This window comes from Hypanus sabinus, chromosome 21 (assembly GCF_030144855.1).
Source record: "Hypanus sabinus isolate sHypSab1 chromosome 21, sHypSab1.hap1, whole genome shotgun sequence".
Classification (NCBI taxonomy): Eukaryota; Metazoa; Chordata; class Chondrichthyes; order Myliobatiformes; family Dasyatidae; genus Hypanus; species Hypanus sabinus.
Genome location: NC_082726.1, coordinates 67712617 through 67724262, shown reverse-complemented (window position 1 = coordinate 67724262; position 11646 = coordinate 67712617).

The following is an 11646-nucleotide window of genomic DNA, read 5'->3' as shown; positions in this document are numbered from 1 at the left end:
TTTGGTCAGGATCTGCACTGCATTGAGAATCAATCCTAAATCTGACCATTTTTGTAGAAGTCCACCAAATAACTAGACAAAGTAATTATAATTACCTTCCCTTCTCTCACTGTCACTCCTGGTTTGTGGAGAGTCTTCCTGCATTGGTCTTCTTTGCTCTTTGATCTTGGATCATGTCTTGTTTCCAGAGAGACACTTTTCAATAGATGGTTAAGAAAGAAACTGCTGTTTTCCACTCCTGTTCTGTTCTGTTGTTTGTTTGCTTGTTTGTTTGTTAAGTGCCATGTTGTATGACATAAGTGATCATGGTTTTTCCATGACCATGATTGTTCTTGGCAAATTTTTTCTGCAGAAGTCATTTGCCATTGCCTTCTACTGGGCAGTGTCTTTAGCAGACAGGTGACCTCCGCGATAATCAGTACTCTTCAGAGTGTCTGCCTGGCGTCAGTGGTTGCATAGCCAGGACTTGTGATATGCACCAGCTGCTTATACAACCATCCGCCACCTGCTCCTATGCCTTCACATGATCCTGCTCAAGGGTCTAAGCAAGTGCTACAGCTTGCCCAAGGGTGACCTGTAGGTTAGCGGAGGGAAAGAGCATCTTACACATATCTCCACCCTGTCACCTAATACATCTAGTAGCCACTTTATTAGGTACATCTTTCTAATACTGACCAGGTCTTCTGTTGCTGTAACCCATCTGCTTCAAGGTTTGACATTTTGTACATTTGGAGATGCTCTCATGCCCACCATTGTTGTTACACATGATTATCTGAGTTACTGCCGCCTTCCTGTCAGCTTAAACCAGTCTGGTCATTCTCCTCTGACCTCTCTCATTAACAAGACATCTTCAATCAGAAAACTGCCACTCACTGGATTTCTGTTTGTTTGTGTTTTTCAGACCATTCTCTGTAAATTCTGGAGACTGTTGTGTGTGAAAATCCCAAGAGATCAGAAATTCCACATACTCAATCCAACTCATCTGACACCAACAATGTCAGAACAACAAGGGAACCTCTTGACCATGTCTGCATGCTTTTATGCATTGAGTAGCTGCCATATGATTGGCTGAGTAGATATTTGTATTAATGTACAGGTGTACCTAAGAAGGTGGCCACGAGTGTACATCGGGCAGTGGTACAACTGCTCCCCAGGCATAATAATTCAGCTAAGGTGAGGAACAAAAATGATCAACTACAGAGTCATTTGCACTGGTTACTACTGTTCAAAGAAGTTCCATTTCCCAGAAGACGATACTTTGCTTCAGCTGCCATTAAAATCAACCAAAGGCATATAGAGAACAATTACATCTACGGGTTGATATAATCAACAAACTGAACAAACCAGCCAATTTATTATTGATTCTTTAGCAATACACCATGGTAACAAGCTCTTCTAGCCCAATGAGCCCATGCCAAACAATTACACCCATGTGATCAGTTAATCTGTTAACCCATACATCTTGGAGTGTGGGTGGTCATGCAGAAAAGGTATCAGCTTCCTACAGGCAGAGCTGGGAAGCAAACCCACATCGGTCACCACAGTGCTGTAAAGTGATTGTGCTGACCAACATGTTACTGCACCACCCATAACCGCAGGAGACAGATGATAGTTTGGGTAAGCAGTTCACCCATTCAGCCCCACATCAATCAAACCAGAATGTATCACAAGTCAGCTGAATGAACATATAACAGCATGACAGGACAACCTGGTTCCTATGCATTTGTTACCAGGGAATGTGTGGAGAAGGTGGCATGTTAGTGTATCAGTTAGCATAATGGTTTACAGTGCAGAGACCTGCTATAATTCCCATCAGGAGTTTGTATGTTCCTTTCACAACCACCTGAGTTTCCTCCGGGTGCTCTGCTACCTTCCCACATTCCAAAGATTGTTGGAGGGTCAGGGTTAGGGTTAGGTTTGTAAGTTGGGGGCATGCTACGTTGGCACCCTGAGGAATGGTGACACTTGTGGGCTGCCCAGCATGATCCTGGGCTGTGTTGGTGTGGTAAACTATGTATACCTGTCTGGACACGCCCCTCTGCTGACTGCTCCTGTGGCTCCTCCCACAGACTCCTGTATAAAGGCACTTGGAGGCACTGCTCCCCCCCCCACTCAGTCTCCGAGATGCTGTGCTCCCTTTTGTTGCTAATAAAAGCCTATTGTTCACTTCCCGTCTCCGAGAGTTATTGACGGTGCATCAGTTGGTCATTGACACAAACAATACACTTCACTGTATGTAACAAATAAAACTAACCTTAGAAATCTCAAAAATCTTCATGGTGAATGTTGGTGTGATGTCAGAGCTACTCTGGGTGCCTGTGCTGGAATGATCTGCTTGCGTGAATGAGACATTCATTGTGCTTTCATTATTTTGTGTTCAAGGACTGTTCCACTTGTGAAGTATTGTGCTCAGTATTGATCTGTATTAGAAAATGTGCTGCTTGATGGTCAAATCAGGGAGATCTTCCATCAGGAGAGAGTTGGTGGAAAAGGGATTGGAATTGATTTATTATTGTTACATGTACTAGATACAGTGGAAAGCTTGTCTTGCATACTGATCATTACACAGTGCATTGAGCTAGAATAAGGGAAAGCAATAACAGAATGCAGAATGAAGTGTAACAGCTACAGAGAAAGGTCTAGTTCAAATTTATTGTCATTCAACTGCCGCCAAATGAAATAACACTCCTCCAAACCAAGGTGCACAACACAGTACATACAACCTACAAACAACATCACCACAAATAGATTAACAAATAATACTGCAAGATCATAGTGAAGCAGATTGTGAGGTCAAGAGTACATCTTATCATTCTAGGATCAAGGATCAACATTATTTGCTGTAGCCAATTGAACATATTAGGAATTTGCCGTGGTGAGTTGGTCAGGGTGCAACATGCAACAAAAACAACAACATTCAATAATTATACAGAATAGAGATATGGAGTAAATTGTGCATAAATAGCACCATGCAAATAGCACTAGGGAACTACTTTTTTTAAAAAAACATCAATTAAACGTAAATTATGCACAAGTTTTAGATAAACAAACACAATTAGAATAAAAGTTTTCTCTCTTTCTCTCTACTCTCTATTGTTTTCTTTTTCTCAATGTCTTTTCCTTTACAAAAGGTTTATTCGTTTCTCTTAGCATGTCCACATCTCATTCCTGTTTCCTTGATTACATTTTCACACCTCTGTCATCACGGTCTAATTGCTTTAATCCTCTTGACCTGTTAACTTGCCCTGCCCTCTTCTGATGTCCCTTACTCTATCTGTCTATTAGAGCCCCCCCCCGCCCAGATTGTGTTAGTTCAAAATATTGATTAATAGATTTAGAAACATAGAAAACATACAGCACAGTACAGGCCCTTTGGCCCACAAAGCTGTGCCGAACATATCCCCACCTTAGAAATTACTAAGTTTTACCCGTAGCCCTCTATTTTTCTAAGCTCCACGTACCTATCCAGGAGTCTCTTAAAAGACCCTATCGTATCTGTCTCCACCACCGTTGCCGGCAGCCCATTCCATGCACTTACCACTCTCTGAGTAAAAAACTTACCCCTGACATCTCCTCTGTACCTGCTCCCCAGACCCTTAAACCTGTGTTCTCTTGTGGCAACCATTTCAGCCCTGGGAGAAAGCCTCTGACTATCCACATGATCAATGTCTCTCATCATCTTATACACCTCTATCAGGTCACCTCTCATCCTCTGTCACTCCAGGAGAAAAGGCTGAGTTCACTCAACCTATTCTCATAAGGCATGCTCCCCAATCCAGGCAACATCCTTGGAAATCTCCTCTGCACCCTTTCTATGGCTTCCACATCCTTCCTGTAGTGAGGCGACCAGAACTGAGCACAGTATTCCAAGCAGGGTCTGACCAGGGTCCTATTACCTGCAACATTACCTCTCAGCTCTTAAACTCGATCCCACGATCGATGAAGGCCAATCTTTAGATCTAGTTATTTTGCATGTCAAAATAACATGCATTTTAGGGACAGTAGACGTTAATTTTAATTTAGTTTCTGGCATTAGCTCATGGGGTGGACAGGAATCTCCGAAGGATTTAGTCTGCCTCCAGCCGTGATTATTCTTGCAATCCTGTTCACAAGGATCACTACAGTACTTCCTTTCGCTTCAGTTTTGACACAGTCTGTGCCTTTTGATCCATTTCCAAAGCTGAAAGTAAATTTATTATTAAAGTAAGTGTATGTCACCATTTATTTTCTTGCAGGCATTCATAGTAGAACAAAGAATAATAATGGAATCAATGAAACACACACACACACACACACACTCCGACAACACACACACACACAGGCCGACAACACACACTCACACTCACACACACACTCACACACACACTCACACACACACACACACACACACACAGAGGCCGACAACACACTCACACACACACACACTCTCACACACACACACACACACAGAGGCCGACAACACACTCACACACTCACACACACACACACGCGGACAACACACTCACACATACACACACACTCACTCACACACACACACACACAGGCCGACAACACACTCACACACACACACACACACACGCCGACACCACACTCACACATACACACACACTCACACACACACACACACACACACACACACACACACACACAGGCCGACAACACACTCACACACACACACACACACACTCACACACACACACACACACACACACACACAGGCCGACAACACACTCACACATACACACACACTCACACACACACACACACACACACACACACACACACACACACACAGGCCGACAACACACTCACACACACACACACACACAGGCCGACAACACACTCACACATACACACACACTCACACACACACACACACAGAGGCCGACAACACACTCACACATACACACACACTCACACACACACACACACACACACACACACAGGCCGACAACACACTCACACACACACACACACACACACACACACACACACACACACACACACACAGGCCGACAACACACTCACACACACACACACACACACACACACAGGCCGACAACACACTCACACACACACACTCACACACACACACACACACACACACAGGCCGACAACACACTCTCACACACACACTCACACACACACACACACACACACGCCGACAACACAACCGAGCTGTGCAGAAAAGTAAGTAAATATGAGTTCTCAGTTTCATTCATCTGGAAATACTGAAGCTGTCACGGTTTACCTCTCAGTGCAGAGAGGAGTTGGTTGATCACAAGAAAAAGTTTTTCAGCCCCTTGCGCACCAGTAGCCATGTCCGGAGAACGTCCCGGGACATGAGGGCACTCTTTATTGGGAACAGGCTGAGGACTGACTCCCTGGCGTTCCAGTCAATACTTACCCTTCAACGAACACCTACAGACAATTATAAAATCATTATCACTTTACTTGCTAGGCCATTTTACTAAATCAAAACTGGCCGCCAAATTGGGTGAGTGGAGATGGGAAATAAAATGCCAGGAATGGGCGTTTTAAAATACTGTGCGAACTACCGAGCTCGGTTTAAATGGCGCGGAGCGGCCAAAGACTTTCAGTGACGTTTCACTCCCTTTCTGTTCTGAAAGTATTGCAATAGCCTCCCCCTACCCCGTCACAGAAACATGCATACATACACACACACCCACACACACACACCTACACACACTCTCACACAGAAACACACACACACTCTCACACAGAGACATACACACACAAACACCTACACCGGAACATGCACACAAATACACACTCACACAGATACACAGACACATACTCATACACACTCACTCACTCACACACACAAACACCTGCATACACTCACACAGACACTCACATAAAAACACACACAAATACACACTCACACACATACTCACACAGAAACATACACACAGTAAGCTGCACACATACAATCACCCACACACTCACTCACACACACAGAAATGCTTATACACTCTCACACAACACACACATACACACACAAATACACACTCACACAAACAGAAACACACCAACACACACTCACATTCACACACACTCACTCATACTCAGAACACACACACACAATCACCCACACACTCACTCTCACACAGCACACACTCACTCACTGATACACACAATCACCCACACACTCACTCACACACACAGAAATGCTTATACACTCTCACACAACACACACATACACACACACAGAAATGCTTATACACTCTCACACAACACACACATACACACACAAAAACACACTCACACACACACACACACACACACACACACACACACACACACACACACACACACACACACACACACACACACACACACACCTCGACAGAACCTGGCCATGGTTAAAGGAGATCTGAGATAACAATGGCAGCAGTCAGTGGTGGAACTCCATAACTCGGGATGGCATTTAGCAATGGGTAAATTAAGACAAGTTTTCTGAGAAAGTTCTTCTGTTTCTGTATAATACCGCTCTTTCTCTCTACTGACCAGTATAATTTCTAAATCATTTATATTCAGTATGTTGCCTGACCTATGTGCCCATGATGTTGCTACAAGCAAACTTTTCTAACACTGTTGAACAGATCCTAGTAAAGGTGGATTCTTGACATCACAAACCACCTCTTCATGGCCTTGAACCTCATTGGCTGCATGCGCTGCACTTTCTCTGTAGTTGTAACACTTTATTCTGCATTCCGTTATAATTTTTCCTTGTACTAACTCAATGCCTCATTGAAATAAAGTAAGAACATAAGACCTAAAAACAGAAGTTGGCCATCTGGCCCATTAATCCTGTTCCACCATTTAATAAGATGATGGCTGGTCTGGCCATGGGCTCAGCTCCACCTAACTACCTACTCCCCTTAACTCCCCGCGATGTGGAAAAGAAATCTAACTGTGTCTCAGATATACTTAATGAGGTAGCCTCTACCGCCTCACTGGGCAGAAAATGCAGAGGAGGCTTGGCCCAAAAGCAGAGCAGTGGAGACAATGCAGCAATAAACAATAACTTTAATAGTACACCACACAATAACAAACCATAAGGGGCCACAAAACAAAAGAAAATAGAAACTGAACTCAACAGGCAACAAGGTAAACTTTAGGCAGGAAGAGTGGAGGCCAGCTGGCTCAGTAAGTTGTAAAAGGATTGTGGATGAGAGCTGGGGCTAAATAGGCTGCAGGTGATCAGTCTGAAATGAGAGGCAGGTGAATTCTTTCAGCTGGATGGAGACTGGATTGTGCCTTGAGGAGCAGGCCTGACATGATGATCTGTATGGACAGTATGCAACACAAGTTTTTCTCTGTATCTCGGTGACAGAAATACGTCAGTGAACAGCTGTACTGTACCTTGCTGTACCTGACCGTGTGACACTAACACGTACACTGTACCTGTACCCCGGTGTACCTGACCGTGTGACACTAACACGTACACTGTACCTGTACCCCGGTGTACCTGAACGCATGACAATAACACGTACACTGTACCTGACAGTGTGACACTAACACGCACACTGTACCTGACCGTGTGACACTAACACGTACATTGCACCTCACCGTGTGACACTAACACGTACACTGTACCTGTACCCCGGTGTACCTGACAGTGTGACACTAACACGCACACTGTACCTGACCGTGTGACACTAACACGTACATTGCACCTCACCGTGTGACACTAACACGTACACTGTACCTGTACCTCGGTGTACCTGACCGTGTGACACTAACACGTACACTGTACCTGACAGTGTGACACTAACACGCACACTGTACCTGACCGTGTGACACTAACACGTACATTGTACCTGACCGTGTGACACTAACACGTACACTGTACCTGTACCCCGGTGTACCTGACCGTGTGACACTAACACGTACACTGTACCTGTACCCCGGTGTACCTGAACGCATGACAATAACACGTACACTGTACCTGACAGTGTGACACTAACACGCACACTGTACCTGACCGTGTGACACTAACACGTACATTGCACCTCACCGTGTGACACTAACACGTACACTGTACCTGTACCCCGGTGTACCTGACCGTGTGACACTAACACGTACACTGTACCTGTACCCCGGTGTACCTGAACGCATGACAATAACACGTACACTGTACCTGACCGTGTGACACTAACACGCACACTGTACCTGACCGTGTGACACTAACACGTACACTGTACCTGACCGTGTGACACTAACACGTACACTGTACCTGTACCCCGGTGTACCTGAACGCATGACAATAACACGTACACTGTACCTGACCGTGTGACACTAATACGTACACTGTACCTGACCGTGTGACACTAACACGTACACTGTACCTGACCGTGTGACACTAACACATACACTGTACCTGTACCCCGGTGTACCTGAACGCATGACAATAACACGTACATTGTACCTGACCGTGTGACACTAATACGTACACTGTACCTGACCGTGTGGCACTAACACGTACATTGCACCTGACCGTGTGACACTAACACATACACTGTACCTGTACCCCGGTGTACCTGAACGCATGACAATAACACGTACATTGTACCTGACCGTGTGACACTAACACATACACTGTACCTGTACCCCGGTGTACCTGACCGTGTGACACTAACACATACACTGTACCTGTACCCCGGTGTACCTGAACGCATGACAATAACACGTACATTGTACCTGACCGTGTGACACTAATACGTACACTGTACCTGACCGTGTGACACTAACACGTACACTGTACCTGACCGTGTGACACTAACACGTACACTGTACCTGTACCCCGGTGTACCTGAACGCATGACAATAACACATACACTGTACCTGACCGTGTGACACTAATACGTACACTGTACCTGACCGTGTGACACTAATACGTACATTGCACCTGACCGTGTGACACTAACACATACACTGTACCTGTACCCCGGTGTACCTGAACGCATGACAATAAACTCGGCCTGAATGGTAACTGGAGAGGAAGTTGATATTAGGCCAATGATCTGTGTTTCCCTTCCCTCAGTGACAAAACGCAGAGGAAGAAGTGCTTGTAAGTGTTTCTAAGATAGTTTTAGCATCTCCATTTGGATATTTTCGCTCAGCACTCGAACACTTAACACTCTGGAACGGAAGTTGTACATTCGGCCCGTCGAGTCTGTTCCACTATTCCATCATGGTAGATTCATTATCTCCCCGAACCCCATTTTCCTGCCTTCTCCCCATAACCGTTTACGTATATAAATCATAAACAGAGCAACACACACAAAGAGCTGGAAGAACTCAGCAGGTCAGGCAGCATCTGATAAATGCAGAAGAATGAACAGTCGACATTTGGGACCGAAGCCTTTCATCGCGGTAAGTCGGAAGCATCCGTCCCTCGCGGCGCTGTTGGAGCTGCGCTGGTTTACACGCGTATGTTCAAAAGTCGGAAGAACTTCACAACTCTCCGCGAATAATGATCACCGTTAATTTCCCGGTGCTTTCACTGAAAATCGAGCTGAAAAATAAGGGCTGATGAAGGGTCTCGGCCCGAAACATTGACTGTTCATTCCTCTCCATAGATGCTGCCCGACCTGCTGAGTTCCTCCGGAGTTTCAGACTTATAAGACATAGGAGCGGAATAAGGCTATTCGGCACATCGAGTCCATCGTGGCTGATTTTGTGTATGTTACTCTGGATTGCCAGTATCTGCAAAATTTGTGTTTTAAATGTTTGCGCATTTCGTTATCTGGATGATAATTTGTAACGGACTGTGACATAAATTCACAACAACGATCCTGGTTCTTAATTCGCCACATGGATAATTACTTTCCTCTTTGTACCTCTCCAGAAGTTGAATGACAGGAAGGTTTAAACTAATCAGATGAACAGAGAGATTTTCAAACATTGCAAGTATCTAGGATACAAAATAATATCAAACGCAGCAGCCACTCCTAAACTATGCAATTCAGTTCAACAACCCGCCAGCACTGTGAGTGAGATAGAAAGTGTGTGTGTGTGTGTGTGTGTGTGTGTGTGTGTGTGTGTGTGTGTGTGTGTGTGTGTGTGTGTGTGTGTGTGTGTGTGTGTGGTGTGTGTGTGGTGTGTGTGTGTGTGTGTGTGTGTGTGTATGTGTGTGTGTGTGTGTATGTGCTTGTCTGTGTGTGTGTGTGTGTGTGTGTGTGTATGTGTGTGTGTGTATGTGCTTGTCTGTGTGTGTGTGTGTGTGTGTGTGTGTGTATGTGCTTGTCTGTGTGTGTGTGTGTGTGTGTGTGTGTGTGTGTGTGTGTGGTGTGTGTGTGTGTGTGTGAGTCTGTGTATGTATGTGTGTGTGTGTGTGTGTGTGTGTGTGTTTTGTTCTGGCCCGGCGGGCTGGTTATCAGCAAATTCCGTGTCGGCCAGTGTTGCCAGTACCGAATCACCCAGGACGTGTCCGCTTCTCACTGTTACCATCAGGTAGGAGGTACAGGAGCCTGAAGGCACACACTCAGTGATTCAGAAACAGCTTCTTCCCCTCTGCCAGCAGATTTCTGAATGGACAATGACCTCAGTATTGTTTTTGTTTTTTTAAATTTTGTTCTCTTCTTACACTACTTATTTTAATAAATATAATCACTATAATTTATAGTTTTATTATTCTTGATTGCAATGCACTGCTGCCGTAAAACAACAAACTTCCCCATCGATATCAGTGACATTAAACCTGATTCTAATTCTGAATATCTTAGCCAAGTGACACTAAGAATATAAAAAGCGTTAACACCGCATTTTTCTGTTTGTATATATGTTACTATGAATAAGCTGTTTGTTTGGATGACACCGCACAGCAGTCTCGTGTGCGGCGGGGACAGGATGCCCAAAGGGCACCAAACCCCGTCACAGGAACCAAGCGCATTGCCTGTGCGAAGGAGAGAGGTGAGCGGTCAGAAACACTTTTCTACATAAAATTGTTCCCGAATCACTGGAGACACCGATGGGACGTGGCGATCAAGTTAGTTAAAGCGAGAGACGGCCTGAAGTAAAATGTACGTAGACCATTAGAGGCAGAGTTTTAAACTGGCTGTCCGACACACACACAACCAAATAAAAATCCCATCGGGTGCCGGGTGGGGATATTTCAAGGATCAACTTTATTCAGCGTACACTTTTTAAAAAATCTTTGCTGAGGGAAGTTGGCGCGGCGTGTAACAAAAATCAATATTCAACAATTACAAAGAATAAAGAATTATAAAAAATAAAGTTCGAGATTAAAATACGGATACGGAATAAAATGCGGATAAATACGTAAATATCCGCATGTATTTACTAGACATTTCCCGAGTTTAATTCAGAATATCGGTTAATTTTTAATATTGTAAAGAACATACGGCGGTGCGCAGTTGGTAACGGGTATTTCGTGAAAGGTAATGTTTAAATGGTCTCGGGGTGGCACTGGCTGGGCTCTGGGCCTTAGTAACATCAGTTTCAGCCTGCAACTCCGGTAACTTAAACCTCACGAGAAACGGAGCGAGTATCCCATTGCTGCCCCGTTTAGTCAGATACATATTTAATGATATCACTAAAAATGAATAAATATGATCACTAAAAATAATTAAACAAGTAGTTAAATATATCAAGTGA